The 16,860-nt window shown below is 43.1% G+C and overlaps 1 pseudogene; it reads right to left on the bottom strand.

The window, feature by feature from the left end:
- Positions 1 to 492: 492 nt before the first annotated feature.
- Positions 493 to 16,860, bottom strand: part of LOC127666662 (charged multivesicular body protein 6-like) — a 38,687-nt pseudogene continuing 22,319 nt past the window's right edge.

The raw sequence follows: 16,860 nt of genomic DNA on the forward strand, positions 1-16,860 counted from the left end.
CGCCGGTATCCTAGGGTTTCTGCCTGCAGGGACACTGAGGATATCAGGATGTCAGGCAAGGTGAGAACTCTTCAATTGAAGCCCCCACCAGCTCCTGTGAGCAGCAGAGACAAGAGAAGGGAGCACAGGGGCCCTGAGGTCCGAGGTGCTTCCTCACCAAAGTCAGCATGAGAACCGCACCAGGAATAGTGGACTGCGACCACCATGGGGTCCACAGCTGCCTGAAGCTGATCCTAGCTGGTCGAGGGTCCACTTAGTCCAGAAGGAGAAAGAGTCAAAGGTGCACCCAGACTAAACTGTGAGGGACACAGCGTGGCGCCCTGATATCAGTTCCCGTGTAAGCTGCTGCTCCAGGCATCGGCACCTGCACAGTCTAGTCCAGCCCCCCCCCCCCCCCCCCCAGGCCTCCTGGGAGCCCTCAGGGTGGACTCGCAGCCAAAGGCTCTGTGGGCTAGTCCTCAGAGAATCCCTGAATCCCTGGAGAGGCCAGGGTTAGGAAGCCACCACCAGCTCTGCCTGCTTGGATCTGGCCTTGGCAGGGGCTTTTGGGTTTCTGTCAGGGAGGAGCTCCGGACGGATCCTCTGGTAACTCGATTTGCTCCTGAGTGATTGCACTCAACTCTTCCAGGATAGCATCCTCGTCCTCATGGGTGAAGCTTCCGGCCAGCAGTCCATCAATTTGCCGCTGGTACTTTACTGCCTCCCGGGTCTCATCCAGGGTCCTCTCCACCCCTCTATGGATATCCCCTGGTGGGTGCATCTTATGTAGACATTCGTTCCCCACCTGAAGCTCCTCCATCACCTTCATCTCGATCTGCGTCAACTCGATGGTCTGAACCATGGCTTCCAGGCTACTGATCTGCTTTTCTGTCCTATCGAGCAGTGGCTCCCGGTACCTCTTCTTCTTGAGCAGGGGCTTGGCCCGTTCTTTCCTGCCATCCCGCAGCAGCTGCCTGCTCCCTCTCCAGCTGTCGCGTGACCCTCTTCTGGTACTGCCTCAGCTTGTCCCTCTGCTGTTGCAGGATGGTCCGGTCCTGTTCGGTGACCCAGCTCTGCTGCTTGCGGCCGAACAGGTTGCCCGTGGCGGTCCCGTGCTGGCTGGCGGCTGAGCCCCAATAGTATTCATTTTTACAGCGAATTTACCATGTATTTCTCCCATATACTGTGATAACGTTTTTTAGAAATGTATTCTTGCTATAGGGTCCTAGCGAGTTAAATATAAGAGCATGCCATTGTTTGTGGTTAGAATGTGAAATGGAGCCCACAGACTCACACACTTGAATACTTGGTCCCTAGCTCTGTTTTAGGAAGTTGTGGACCCTTTGGGACATAGGACCTAGGTGGTGGGCATAGGTCAGTGTTGGGTGATAGCCTGGCTCCGTTTTGGGTCTCATTCCTTATTTTCTGATCTGTCAAGATATGAGGAGCCTCTACCACATGTTCCTGCCACTGAATCAAACTCCCATGCTTCTCCAATGTGATAAACTATGATCCTCTGAAACCATGAGCCCAAATAAATCCTTCTTTAATCGTCTCAGTTAATATTTTGTCATAGTTATGAGAAAAGTTACTCACATAGTCAAAAAAGTTCAACAATTAGGAGATGACCCACCTGCACAGATATTTAAACATTTCTGAAACCAGGATGAGATGTTTTTCTTTCTCTAAATGGTGATATTTCATTTGCTGTCAGTGAAATTATCTGTATGTGAGAGTACAGTCCTTTCTTGTCAATGTTTTAAATTCCTCATTTTAATTATGTTCATTGTTGGTTCTATTCACTGTTTACTGTGTTTTCAGAATAGTTCCATAATGACTAAGCTCTGGAATGAAGTGTGTGCATAGAGACACGAGACGGAGCAGTGAAGTGGGTTTGGATGTCAGTGAGGTGAATATTTATCTTGGTCAGATTGGAGACAATCCCACGATTATAAAGGGCTTTATAGGAATGAAAGGTGCTCTAGTGAGGCTGGTATTAGGTTGTGGGTATTGCTAAGTATGTAAGAAAGGAGTGCCCCCTATACGACAAATAATGTAACCATCTACAACAGGAGTGCTTAGGTGTCATGAGCTAAGTCACAGAGATTTTAAAGAACAAGGAGTCGCACCACCGATTGGCAGTGTTATTATAGTTCTAAGCAGTACTTACCAGACTTGTGTAGTCTTTACATTGTAGGCATTTTAGAGTCTTTGAAAATATGGAATTTCCTAACATATATCTTCTGCTCCCTGACAAATATATCGACTCCAGTCTCTGCTCTCTGAAAAATTTGGAGGGAATCAAATACTGCCTTAGCAGGGGGTGCGTTTCTCAGCTCTGCTCCGTCTCTGATCCCATCTACCTCTCGGTTTTGGAGGTGCATGAGCCGACTGCATCTCTGGGGTGTTGCGAGGCTCCCGCAAGCCTGTAGCCTCTGAGCGAGTGACCGGCACAGAGCAGAGAGCAGGCTGCTTCCCTCAGAAGCTCTCCTCCTTATGCCTTCTCCAGTTTTGGACGATTAGCTGAAGATAGACCATAAAACGCATTTCCAGAAAGAAACTAGGGCACAGCCAAGTAACTTTCTGAAGGGTCCATGTGGCTCATGGTGATACTGCTGTTTCTGTTTCGAGCTGCCTATGGCCAGTATCACTGTGTCCTTTGGCCCTATCCAAAGGGTTGAGGGTTTCTAGCAAGATTTCCTCTCAGTTGTGGGCTATGGGCCCTTAGCATTTTATTTAAAAAAGAGTTGGAAGAGCCCAGCAGTGATGGCACACGCCTTTAATCCCAGCACTCAGGAGGTAGAGGCAGGCGGATTTCTGTGTTTGAGGCCAGCCTGGTCTACAGAGTGAGTTCTAGGACTGCCAGGGCTACACAGAGAAACCCTGTCTCAAAACAAACAAACAAACACACAAACAAACAAACAAACACAAAAAACAAAAAAAGAGTTGGAAGTAAGTATACATACTTTCCAAAATGAAAAATGATCTTTTTGGGTATGTGTATTTCAAATGAAACTTTAATAGAATCCCATATGTTGATAGAGAAATGGTTTCAGCGTAAACTACCTTTCATTTGTGAAAACAAATCTAAAACTCTGTCCTTAAGATTGTGAGTGTATGCGTGTGTGTGTGTGTGTGTGTGTGTGTGTGTGAGACAGACAGACAGAGAGAGAGAGAGAGAGAGAGAGAGAAGAAACATAAACAAGATCTAAAGCAGATGCACAGATTCTTGATATGTAGATATTACTGCAGAGATGAGTGTTACAGCTCTGTTGATGTTGCCCTGGATTCTCTTTTGCCAAGTGCTCCTTAATGTCTCCCTTTCTACATTTCCCCACATGTCGCCTGGCTTTCTGCTGTCTGCAGTACACATTTCCATGCCTGATGCCTCTGTTGAGCTTATCCAGTGAAGAAGAGGTCCTTGGTGAGGATCAGAGGGAGGAAGGATGGAGTGAAGGGTCATCCCTCTCTAGAAGGTCACCAGGATCCCCAAGCTGACCTCTGCACCCTCTCCCTTTAGGTTACGGCAACCCCTCCCCTATTCCGGTTGGCCCACTTCTGCTACTAAAAGCATTGCCATGATCAACGTGCTTTGCTATTCTCTCCCATATTCACAGCTTTACAAGGAAACCCTTTTAGAGCCTCTTGTTATTTATTTTACTTTTTAAAAATGTGCATTGCTGTTTTACCTGCATGCATGACTGTGTGAGGGCATGAAATCCCCTGGAAAGGGAGTTACAGACAATTGAGAGCTGCCATGTGGGTGCTGGGAATTAAACTTGAGTCCTTTGGAAGAGCAGCCAGTGTTCCCCCAACATAATATCTTTTCCTTTTTTTTTTTTTTTTTTTGGTTTTTTTTGAGACAGGGTTTCTCTGTATAGCCCTGGCTGTCTTTGAACTCACTCTGTAGACCAGGTTGGCCTTGAACTCAGAAATTTGCCTGCCTCTGCCCCCCAAGTGCTAGGATCAAAGGCATGCGCCACTACTGCCCGGTAAACATAATATTTTTATTGATTATTTAGAAATTTCATGTCATGTACCCTGATCACACGCACATCCCTGTACTTCCAGGTCTGCTTTTGACTTTGCGACCTCCCCCTCAAAGGGCAAGAAGACAAAGAAGAAGAAGAGGAAGATGTAAAAGAGGAAGAAGAGGAAGGAGAGGAAGAAGAAGAGGAGGAAGAGGAGAAAGGGAAGAGGAAGAAGAAGGAGAAGGAGGAGAAGGAGAAGGAGGAGGAAGAGAAGGAGAAGGAGGAGAAGGAGAAGGAGAAGGAGAAGGAGAAGGAGAAGGAGAAAGAGAAGAAACAAGTTCAGTTTGTCTTGTTCATATACTCACTGTAGCATGGTCAAACTTCCCTTAAAAGAAAACCGAGTCCTTCTGTACCTGCAACCCCACCAGACCCTGTCAGTGGAGAGTTACACTTCAGCATTCTTATCACAGTTTCTCTTCAATGCAGCCAGTGATCTTAACCACTGAGCCATCTCTCCAGGCCATAGGTCTTATTTTTTGATATTATGATTACATAATTTTCCCCTTCTCTTTTTTTCCTAGGTACCTATCACCCTCTGCTCTCTTTAAATTCATTGCCTCTTTTTCTTTAATTGTTGTTTTACACACACACACACACACACACACATGTAAACAAAACCTGCTCAGTGTGCATGTTACTTATATCTATATGCTTTTAGGGCTGAGCATTTGGTATTGGATAACTAATTGGTGAGCTCTTCCATGGGGAAGACTTTTTTCTGCTTTCAGCATTTTTTAGTTGCCTGTAGTTCTTTGTCTTGGACTGAGGTCTACTGAGCGTTCTCTTCTCATGTTAGCATGTCTATTGGTGCTATTGTCCTTTGTGTTCTGTCACCAGCCATGTTGATGAGACCTCATGAGAGTGTTGCCTATGACATTTCTAGGAGGCACAACTTCAGCAAACTCCCTGTTTGTTCTTATGCTCTTAAATTTTTTTTGCTCCTCTTCTATAATGATTCCTGAGCCTTAGGTACAGGAGCTGTATTATAGATGAATCAGTTGGGATTTGGCTTCATAACCGTAGTTTGGTTGGTTGTAAGTTTCTATAATTGCCTTCGTCTGTTGCAAAGAGGGGTCAAATGTGTGGGTATAAGGAAAAATATTTAGTTGAGTATTATGATGGTTCAGTAAACTGGTTGTAGGTTCTCTTCCAAGATCCATGACTTCATTAGCTCTGGATGGCTGGTTAGGTTTCCAGCACCAGGCATGAGTCCCCTCGTGTGGCATGGGTCTTAAGTCCCATTAGAGAGCAATTGGTTACAGCAAAAATGAATGCAGTCAACATGAAGACAAGGTGCCACTATGCACCTTAGAGTGACTGTGCCGTGCTGGTGGTGGTTGTAGCTCATGCACATCATAGCTGGGTAGGACAGTTGGCTACTTCTCTTTTAGAAGCTTGTTTAGTCCCTCCTGCTGCCATGAAACCTAGCCTTCAGGGAGGAAGCTTTCAGGTCAGATCCAGCTTGGGGCTCCTGGGTCCTGGGTCCAAAGTATGTAGTGTCTTTAGCAATAGGGTCTTATCACTTCAGGGAGGCAGTCAATGGCAATAGCCTATAATATCTCGGGAGTCTCTGGGAGAATCCTGACCAACAACTCAAAAGAAGGCTTCTCACACCTGATGTTGTGGTTTTTATTAGATGGCCTATGGCTGTTGGAGACTGGTCAACCTAGATAGAAATTTATATGTGTATATATAATGTATAATGTATAACATATAGCATATAACATATAAATCTTAACATATTATATATCAATTTTAATACACACAGTCTTAGGGTTTCTATTCCTGCACAAACATCATGACCAAGAAACAAGTTGGGGAGGAAAGGGTTTATTCAGTTACACTTCCACACAGCTATTCATCACTAAAGGAAGTCAGGACTGGAACTCAAGCAGGTCAGGAAGCAGGAGCTGATGCAGAGGCCATGGAGGGATGTTTCTTACTGGCTTGTTTCCCCTGGCTTGCTCAGCCTGCTCTCTTATAGAACCCAGGACCACCAGCCCAGGGATGGCACCACCCACAAGGGGTCCTCCCCACTTGATTGCTAATTGAGAAAATGCCCCACAGCTGGATCTCAGGAAGGCATTTTCTTTTCTTTTCTTTTTTTTTTAAATATTTATTTATTGTATACACTGTAGCTCTCTTCAGACACTCCAGAATAGGGAGTCAGATCTCATTACAAATGGTTGTGAGTCACCATGTGGTTGCTGGGATTTGAACTCAGGACCTTCGGAGGAGCAGTCAGTGCTCTTAACTGCTGAGCCATCTCTCCAGCCCAGGAAGGCATTTTCTTAACTAAAACTCCTTTCCCTGTAATAATCCAGCTGGTGTCAAGTGGACACACCAAACCAGCCAGCACACACACCATATTATATATTCATTTTAATGTATTATATATGCTGATTTATACATATTATAGACATTTTCAGGTAGATAGCTAGTAGTATGGTTTCTTATGACTTTTTCAGACGCCGACTGTTATTTTATCCTCTTCACCCCTTCTGTATGTCTGCTTCTCTCCCCTCCCTAAGTAGAGCCGCTTTCCCTGTTTAGCCTTCAGATCAGTTGTTCCCAGCTATTCCCTTTTCTATTGCTCCTTCTTCCTATCCCTGCAATGTTACTTTTATGGTTTCTGTTGTTACTCTAGGCTATGTATTCACAGATGAAGATTTGGAGGAAGAGCCCAGATGAGATAGAACATGTGATGTCTGTCTTTCAGAGTCTGGGTTACTTTACTCAATATGCTCTTTTCTGGATCCATTCATTCACCTGCAGAGTTCATGGTTTTGGTTGTTTTTACAACTGAGAAGTAGCCCGTAGAGTGTATATACCACATTTTCATTATGCACTGTCAGCTGCAGGACATTTACGCTGCTTCCATTCCCCACCTCCTGTGACTTGAGCAGCAATGTAAGGCTGAGCGAGCAGAACATAGAGTAGGAGCTTGGGTCCCCAGGGCACAGGCCATGGATGGTGTACTCATTGGATAGCTTTATTTTTAGCTTCTTCGGGTTTCTCCACATTGGTTTCTGGAGTGGCTAGACCAGTTTGCAAATCATTAGTAATGAATGACAATTCCCCTTTCCCCTTCTCTACATGTTTGTTGACCTTTGCCTTTCTGGTTGAGCTAAGTTAGAAACTCAGAGTTCTTTTGATTTGCATTTTCTTGATTGCCAAGGATGGTGAACACTTTTTTCTTTTTTTAAATTTTCTTAACCTTTTTTTTCTTTCTTTGTCTTTTTAGAAGTCTCTGTTAAGCTCCCAGGTACATTTTTTTTTTTTTTGGAATGGGTCATTTTTTTATTTTTAAATCTTTGCTTTTTGAGTTGTTTACATATTCTTTCATTTCAGGTGTACCACTCATGTCCCCTCATTACCCACTAAGCACTGGTATCAGGTTTCTCTGCTTCTTTGAGATGTCCTCTTTGCCTCATGTGAAAGTGGTGACTAGCGTGGTTCTGATGCTGCTCCTCTCAAAACTTGCTTTCCAGGGCAAACACTTGACAATGATGATCTGATTATTTGACCTTTTCTAGGTGTGCATTGATTTTTTTTCCCCACAGAGCATTGATTTTTGGAAATTTGAGGCTCTGAGTCTGTGACCTGGAGCATTTAGAAAGTGATGAGTTGTTGGCTTTAATGCTCATTTGCATAAAATCATTGAGTGAGTTATTTCTAGATCTTTTAATCTTTAGTTTTTTTCCAATTTGTCTAAGAATAACAAAATTAGAGATACATCTTGGGCTGAAGTTAGTGTTAAAATCTATTTTTTTTTCCTCTTGCCAAAGGGCCGTGATAATAGTACAGATTTTCTGAATATGGACTATGGTAAGTTTAGGTTTCCAAACAGATTTTAGCATATTATAGTCACAGATGCAAATGGCGGCCCCAAAGAACAGTGGGCAGCTGTGGACAGCTGTGGACCACCTGGAGGGCTTCTAGCTCCATAACTAGGAGGTGGTATGGACCAATATAACTGTGTGCTGGGACCCAAGGAGGGCCACAGTTGTCTCTAGTGCTGATGTGGCAGAGGAAGGTGGAGCCGGTACTGTCTCTGGCCTTTCTGCAAGTTTGGAAAAGTCTTATACTTTACCTTCAAATATCTGATCTGTCATCATGCTTTTGCCTTTAGCTCTTAGTGCACCCCAGCTAAATGGCTCACTTACAACATGTTATGCAGAGAGTCCTTCGTGGAAAACTCAGTTTTGGGTACAACAGCATAAAGAGAAAGAGCATGGGGGTCTGGTGTCTGGGAACCTGGATCCAGACCTTGCTAGGAAACTGTAAGCAGATCCCCACAGGACTCTCAGAACCTCAGGCTTCTTAACTGTACATCAGGGCTGAGTGGCTGGTTATTTTCTTTTTAATTGATAAACATTATTGCATGTTTGAAAGAGCCCAACTGACAATAAATGTTGAGTAAATATTCTTTTTTTATCTTTTTTTCTTTTCTTTTTTATTTTAAATATTTTTATTTTCTATATTCTTTGTTTACATTCCAAATGATTTCCCCTTTCCCGGATCCCCCTCTCCTTCCCATGCTAGATCAATCCTTTCCAGGATCAGGACCCTCTCCATACTTCTTCATGGAAGTCATTTGTTATGCAATTTGTGCCTTGGGTATTCAGAGCTTCTGGGCTAATTAATATCCACTTATCAGAGATTGAATTCCATGTGTATTCTTTTGTGATTGGGTTACCTCACTTAGGATGATATTTTCCAGATCAAACCATTTGCCTAAAAATTTTGTGAATTCATTGTTTCTAATTGCTGAGTACTATTCCATTGTGTAAATATACCACATTTTCTGTATCCATTCCTCCTTTGAGGGGCATCTGGGTTCTTTCCAGCTTCTGGCTATTATAAATAAGGCTGCTATGAACATAATGGAGCATGTGTCTTTATTACGTGCCGGGGAATCCTTTGGGTATATGCCCAGGAGAGGTATAGCAGGGTCCTCTGGAAGTCTCATGTCTAGTTTTCTGAGGAACCTCCAGACTGATTTCCAAAGTGGTTGTACCATCTTACAGCCCCACCAGCAGTGGAGTGTTCCTCTTTCTCCACATCCTCGCCAACACCTGCTGTCTCCTGAGTTTTTGACCTTAGCCATTCTGACTGGTGTAAGGTGAAATCTCAGGGTTGTTTTGATCTGCATTTCCCTAATGACTAATGATGTTGAGCACTTCTTAAGGTGCCTCTCGGCCATCCGAATTTCTTCAGGTGAAAATTCTTTGTTAAGATCTGTACCCCATTTTTTAATAGGGTTATTTGGTTCCCTGGGGTCTAACTTCTTGAGTTCTTTGTATATATTGGATATTAGCCCTCTATCAGATGTGGGGTTGGTGAATATCCTTTCCCAATTTGATGGTTGCCGTTTTGTCCTTTTAACAGTGTCCTTTGACTTACAGAAACTTTGTAATTTTATGAGGTCCCATTTGTCAATTCTTGATCGTAAAGCATAAGCTATTGGTAATCTGTTCAGGAACTTTTCCCCTGTGCCCATGTCCTCAAGGGTCTTCCCCAGTTTCTTTTCTATTAGTTTCAGTGTGTCTGGTTTTACATGGAGGTCCTTGATCCACTTGGAGTGAAGTTTAGTACACGGAGATAAGAATGGATCAATTCGCATTCTTCTGCATGCTGACCTCCAATTGATCCAGCACCATTTGTTGAAAAGGCTATCTTTTTTCCACTGGATGTTTTTGGCTCCTTTGTCGGAAGATCAAGTGACTATAGGTGTGTGGATTCATTTCTGGATCTTCAATTCTATTCCATTGGTCCACTTGTCTGTCACTGTGCCAATACCATGCAGTTTTTAACACAATTGCTCTGTAGTATTGTTTGAAGTCAGGGATACTGATTCCCCCAGAATTTCTTTTGTTGTTGAGAATAGTTTTAGCTATTCTGGGTTTCTTGTTATTCCAGATGAATTTGAGAATTGCTTTTTCTAACTCTGTGAAGAACTGAGTTGGGATTTTGATGGGGATTGCATTGAATCTGTTGATCGCTTTTGGCAAGATGGCCATTTAAACTATATTAATCCTGCCAATCCACGAGCATGGCAGATTTTTCCATTTTCTGAGGTCTTCTTCGATTTCCTTCTTCAGAGACCTGAAGTTCTTGTCATATAGATCTTTCACTTGTTTGGTTAGAGTCACACCAAGATACTTTATATTGTTTGTGGCTATTTTGAAGGGTGTCGTTTCCATAACTTCTTTCTCAGCCTGCTTATCCTTTGAGTATAGGAAGGCAACTGACTTGCTTGAGTTGATTTTATAACCAGCGACTTTGCTGAAGTTGTTTATCAGCTGTAGGAGTTCTCTGGTGGAGGTTTTCGGGTCACTTAAGTAGACTATCATGTCATCTGCAAATAGTGATAATTTGACTTCTTCCTTTCCAATTTGTATCCCCTTGACCTCCTTATGTTCTCTAATTGCTCTAGCTAGAACTTCAAGTACTATATTGAAAAGATATGGAGAGAGAGGACAGCCTTGTCTAGTCCCTGATTTTAGTGGGATTGCTTTAAGTTTCTCTCCATTTAGTTTGATGTTGGCTACCGGGTTGCTGTATAATGCTTTAACGATGTTTAGGTATGGGCCTCGAATTCCTGTTCTTTCCAAGACTTTTAGCATGAAAGGATGCTGGATTTTGTCAAATGCTTTTTCTGCATCTAATGAGATGATCATATGGTTTTTTTTCTTTGAGTTTGTTTATGTAGTGGATAGCATTGATGGATTTCCTTATATTGAACCATCCCTGCATCCCTGGGATGAAGCCTACTTGATCATGGTGGATGATCGTTTTGATGTATTCTTGGATTAGGTTGGCAAGAATTTTATTAAGTATTTTTGCATCAATATTCACAAGAGAAATTGGCCCGAAGTTCTCTTTCTTTGTTGGATCTTTGTGTGGTTTTGGTATCAGCATAATTGTGGCTTCATAGAACGAGTTGGGTAGAGTTCTTTCTGTTTCTATTTTGTGGAATAGTTTGAAGAGTATTGGTGTTAGGTCTTCTATGAAGGTCTGATAGAACTTTGCACTGAAGCCATCTGATCCCATGCTTTTTTGGTTGGGAGACTTTCTATGACCCTTTTTATTTCTTCAGGTGTTATGGGACTGTTTAGTTGATCTATTTGATCCTGATTTAGTTTTGGTGTTGGATATCTGTCTAGGAACCTGTCCATTTCCTCCAGATTCTCCAGTTGTGTTGAGTATAGGCTTTTGTAGTAGGATCTAATGATTTTTTGAATTTCCTCAGTTTCTGTTGTTATATCTCCCTTTTAATTTCTAAGTTTGTTAATCTGGATACTGTCTCTGTGCCCTTTGGTTAGTCTGGCTAAGGGTTTATCTATCTTGTTGATTTTCTCAAAGAACCAGCTCCTGGTTTTGTTGATTCTTTGTATGGTTGTCTTTGTTTCTACTTGATTGATTTCAGCCCTGAATTTGATGATTTCCTGCCTTCTACTCCTCCTGGGTGAAATAGCTTCTTTTTGTTCCAGGGCTTTCAGGTGTGTCATTAAGCTAGTAGTGTATGCTCTCTCCATTTTCTTTTTGGAGGCACTCAGGGCCATGAGTTTTCCTCTTAGCACTGCTTTCATTGTGTTCCATAGATTTGGGTATGTTGTGTCTTCATTTTCATTGTGTTCTAAAAAGTCTTTAATTTCTTTTTTTATTTCTTCCTTGACCAAGGTATCATTGAGTAGAATATTGTTCAGTTTCCACGTGTATGTGGGTTTTCTGTTGTTTTTGTTGCTATTGAAGACCACTTTTACTTCATAGTGATCTGATAGGAGGCATGGGATTAGTTCAATCTTCTTATATTTGTTGAGGTCTGTTTTGTGACCAATTATATGGTCGATTTTGGAGAAGGTACCATGAGGTGCTGAGAAAAAGATATATTCTTTTGTTTAGGATAGAATGTTCTATATATATCTGTTAAATCTAATTGGTCCAAAGCTTCAATTAGTTTCATTGTGTCCCTGTTTAGTTTCTGTTTTCCTGATCGGTCCATTGATGAAAGTGCAGTGTTGAAGTCACCCACAATTATTGTGTTAGGTGCCATGTGTGCTTTGAGCTTTAATAAAGTTTCCTTTACGAAAGAGGGTGCCCTTGCATTTGGAGCATAGATGTTCAGGCTTGAGAGTTCTTCTTGTTGTATTTTTCCTTTGACCAGCAAGAAGTGTCCCTCAGAGTCTCTTTTGATGACTTTGGGTTGAAAGTCAATTTTATCTGATATTAAAATGTCTACTCCAGCTTGTTTCCTGAGACCATTTGCTTGTAAAATTGTCTTCCAGCCTTTTACTCTAAGGTAGTGTTTGTCTTTGACCCTGAGGTGTGTTTCCTGTAAGCAGCAAAATGTAGGGTCCTGTTTACGTATCCAGTCAGTTAGTCTATGTCTTTTTATTGGGGCATTGAGTCCATTGATGTTAAGAGATATTAAGGAATAGTGATTGTTACTTCCTGTCATTTTTGACGTTATTTTTTAAATTTGATTGGTTAACTTCTTTTGGGTTTGATGAAAGGTTACTATCTTGCTTTTTTCCAGGGTGAAGTTTCCCTCCTTGTATTGGTGTTTTCCTCCTATTATCCTTTGTAGGGCTAGGTTTGTGGATAGATATTGGGTAAACTTGGTTTTGTCATGGAATATCTTAGTTTCTCCATCTACGGTGATTGAGAGTTTTGCTGGATATAGTAGTTTTGGCTGGCATTTGTGTTCTCTTAGAGTCTGCATGAGATCTGCCCAGGATCTTATAGCCTTCATAGTCTCAGGTGAAAAGTCTGCTGTGATTCTCATAGGTCTTCCTTTATATGTTACTTGGCCTTTTTCTCTTACTGCCTTTAATATTCTTTCTTTGTTTAGTACTTTTGGTGTTTTGATTATTATGTGACAGGAAGTATTTCTGTTCTGGTCCAGTCTGTTTGGAGTTCTGTAGGCTTCTTTTTTTTTTTTTTCTTTTTTTTTTATTTGATATAATTTATTTACATTTCAAATGATTTCCCCTTTTCTAGACCCCCCCACTCCCCGAAAGTCCCGTAAGCCCCCTTCTCTTCCCCTGTCCTCCCTCCCACCCCTTCCCAGTTCCCCGTTCTGGTTTTGCCAAATACTGTTTCACTGAGTCTTTCCAGAACCAGGGACCACTCCTGCTTTCTTCTTGTATCTCATTTGATGTGTGGATTATGTTTTGGGTATTCCAGTTTTCTAGGTTAATAACCACTTATTAGTGAGTGCATACCATGATTCACCTTTTGAGTCTGGGTTACCTCACTTAGTATGATGTTCTCTAGCTCCATCCATTTGCCTAAGAATTTCATGAATTCATTGTTTCTAATGGCTGAATAGTACTCCATTGTGTAGATATACCACATTTTTTGTATCCACTCTTCTGTTGAGGGATACCTGGGTTCTTTCCAGCATCTGGCAATTATAAATAGGGCTGCTATGAACATAGTAGAGCATGTATCCTTATTACATGGTGGGGAATCCTCTGGGTATATGCCCAGGAGTGGTATAGCAGGATCTTCTGGAAGTGAGGTGCCCAGTTTTCGGAGGAACCGCCAGACTGCTTTCCAGAGTGGTTGTACCAATTTGCAACCCCACCAGCAGTGGAGGAGTGTTCCTCTTTCTCCGCACCCTCTCCAACACCTGCTGTCTCCTGAATTTTTAATCTTAGCCATTCTGACTGGTGTAAGATGAAATCTTAGGGTTGTTTTGATTTGCATTTCCCTAATGACTAATGAAGTGGAGCATTTTTTAAGATGCTTCTCCGCCATCCGAAGTTCTTCAGGTGAGAATTCTTTGTTTAACTCTGTACCCCATTTTTTAATAGGGTTGTTCGGTTTTCTGGAGTCTAACTTCTTGAGTTCTTTATATATATTGGATATTAGCCCTCTATCTGATGTAGGATTGGTGAAGATCTTTTCCCAATTTGTTGGTTGCCGATCTGTCCTCTTGATGGTGTCCTTTGCCTTACAGAAACTCTGTAACCTTATGAGGTCCCATTTGTCAATTCTTGCTCTTAGAGCATACGCTATTGGTGTTCTGTTCAGAAACTTTCTCCCTGTACCGATGTCCTCAAGGGTCTTCCCCAGTTTCTTTTCTATTAGCTTCAGAGTGTCTGGCTTTATGTGGAGGTCCTTGATCCATTTGGATTTGAGCTTAGTACAAGGAGACAAGGATGGATCAATTCGGGCATCTCTCTCTTTAGGTTAGGGAAGTTTTCTTCCATAATTTTATTGAAGATATTTGCTGGCCCTTTAAGTTGTAAATCTTCACTCTCATCTATGCCTATAATCCTTAGGTTTGGTCTTCTCATTGTGTCCTGGATTTCCTGGATATTCTGGGATACAAGCTTTTTGCATTTTGCATTTTCTTTGACTGTTGAGTTAATGGTTTCTATGGTATCTTTAGCATCTGAGATTCTTTCTTCTATCTCTTGTATTCTGTTGTTGATATTTGTATCTCTGTCCCCTGATTTCTTCCCAAGGCTTTCTATCTCCAAAGTTGTCTCCCTTTGAGTTTTCTTAGTTGTTTCTACTTCTGATATTAGATCCTGGATGGTTTTTCTTAGCTCCTTCACTTGCTTGTTTGTGCTTTCCTGTAATTCTGTAAGAGATTTTTGTGTTTCCTCTTTCATGACCTCAGCCTGTTGACCAACGTTCTCCTGTATTTCTTTAAGTGTTTTTTTGCGTTTCCTTATTATTGGCTTTCTTTCAATGATTTTTGTGTTTCCCTTGCAAGGGCTTCTAACTTTTGATCCATTTTCTCCTGAATTTCTTTAAGTATGTCCTTCATGTGTTCCTGTACCAGCATCATGACCAGTGATTTTAAATCCAAATCTTGTTTTACTGGTGTGATGGGGTATCCAGGACGTGCTGGTAAAGGAGAATTGGGTTCAGATGTTGCCATATTGCCTTGATTTCTGTTAGTGATGTTCCTGCGTTTGCCTTTTGCCATCTAGTTCTCACTGGTGTTAGTTGGTCTTGTCAGTGCTGGACTTACCAATGCAAGCTGCTTCTTCCCAGGTGGCCTCTGGTGCACAGCTTACCTCCTGCACTGCCTGGAGACAGGGTGCTGTTGCCCAGGCTGTTCAGATTCCGAAGCAGACACCTGAAGGCTCCCGCTGGGGCCCGCTGGATTCACCGGAGCACACCGACTTCTCCCTGCTGGCTACCCGGAAGCCCCTCTTGCCTCTTGCAGGACCTGTAGATGTAGTGTTGCTGCCCAGGCTGATCTGGATGCGGAAGCGGAGAGATCTGAGGGCTACCTCCAGAGGCCTCAGGACTGGAGCCTAAGCTCCATGCCACAGGAGCAAGCTGTGCTGTGAGCTCCAAGACTGCCTCTGGGTGCACACCAGGTCTCCCGCACTTCCTAGAGTGCTGTGGCCCAGGCTGTTCAGATCCCAAAGCAGGCACCTGAAGGCTCCTGCTGGGGCCCACTGGATTCACCTGAGCACACCAACTTCTCCCCGCTGGCCGCCCGGAAGCCCCTCTAGCCTCTTTCAGGACCTGGAAATGTGGTGTTGCCGCCCAGGCTGATCTGGATCCAGAAGTGGAGAGAGTTGAGCTGAGGGCTCCCGCCAGAGGCCTCAGGACTGGGACCCAAGCTCTGTGCCACCGGAGCAAGATGTGCGCTCCCAGACTGTCTCTGGGTGCACACCAGGTCTCCCGCACTTCCTGGAGACCTAGTGCTGTGGCCCAGGCTGTTCAGATCCCAAAGCAGGCACCTGAAGGCTCCTGCCGGGGCCCGCGGGATCCACCAGAGCACACTGACCTCTCCCCGCTGGCTGCCCGGAAGCTGAGTAAATATTCTTACAGAGGCAAAGAACATAAAACCGAAATACCTTCTTATAATACTGTTAAGTAGGAACTTATAGTAAATGTTCATAAATGAGCCTCTCAAGCCTCAGGCTACAAGATTCTTATATTCTTGCCCTCTCCCTCTCCCTTTCCCTCTCTCTCTTCCTTTCCCTCTCTCCCTCCCTTCCTTCCCTCTCTCTTGTCCCTATCCCTCTCTCTGTCCCTCCCCCCTCTCCAGACATGATCTTACATAGCCCAGGCTGTAGTCCTGAAATTCACTATATAGCTGAGGTTGGCCTTGAGTTTCTGATCCTCCTGTCTCTACTTTCCAAGTACCGGCATTATAGGTGTGTGCTACCAAGCCTGGTTCAACAGATTTTTTTATTCAGTAAGAATTGTTTGAGAGAATTAAGAGAGGTTGGGTTGGAACTAAGCTAACTGCACGAGGCATTCAGCTGCAGGCGCTGAGGTGTCAGGGTTTGCACAGTTCAAACTTGTTCCAGGTTTTTGTTATTTTTCTCTCCCACATCCTGACCTTCCCTATCTCTAGTCAGAGCTTACTGTCAAAGAGGAATTCCCTTTGGCCTTGAAAAGTTTTCCCAGGCTACTCTCGTGTTTACAGAAGTCAGAACTGGATTCTTTTGTATTCATCCCAAGTGGTACACAGCACATGCCTGTATCTGGAATTGATCTCATCTATTGGTGTTGGACATAGGAGAAACGACATCGGAAATTAATTTGTTGTTATTCATGGCAAGATGGGCCGCTTTTCCTACACTCTGTTCTTTATGGTGTTGGGTTGGGATCCAAGGAAGGGAGGATGATATAGAAAAGTGTTTAACCTGAAACAGGGCATGATCTCCTCCTGTGCCCTTCAATCTAAACCCAAAAGTTTCAATGTTCTATGATTCCAGGAGCCAAAACAACCAAGGAGGCTGGTTCCAGCAGGCTTGCAGGAACAACGGTGATATCTTCTGTTTGTGTAGTGTCTTTTGCTTTGGAAAGCAGCACTGGAATCTCACTTGACCCCCACATAAACCCAGTGAGGTGGCGGCTG

Source organism: Apodemus sylvaticus, chromosome 16 (assembly GCF_947179515.1).
Source record: "Apodemus sylvaticus chromosome 16, mApoSyl1.1, whole genome shotgun sequence".
Lineage (NCBI taxonomy): Eukaryota > Metazoa > Chordata > Mammalia > Rodentia > Muridae > Apodemus > Apodemus sylvaticus.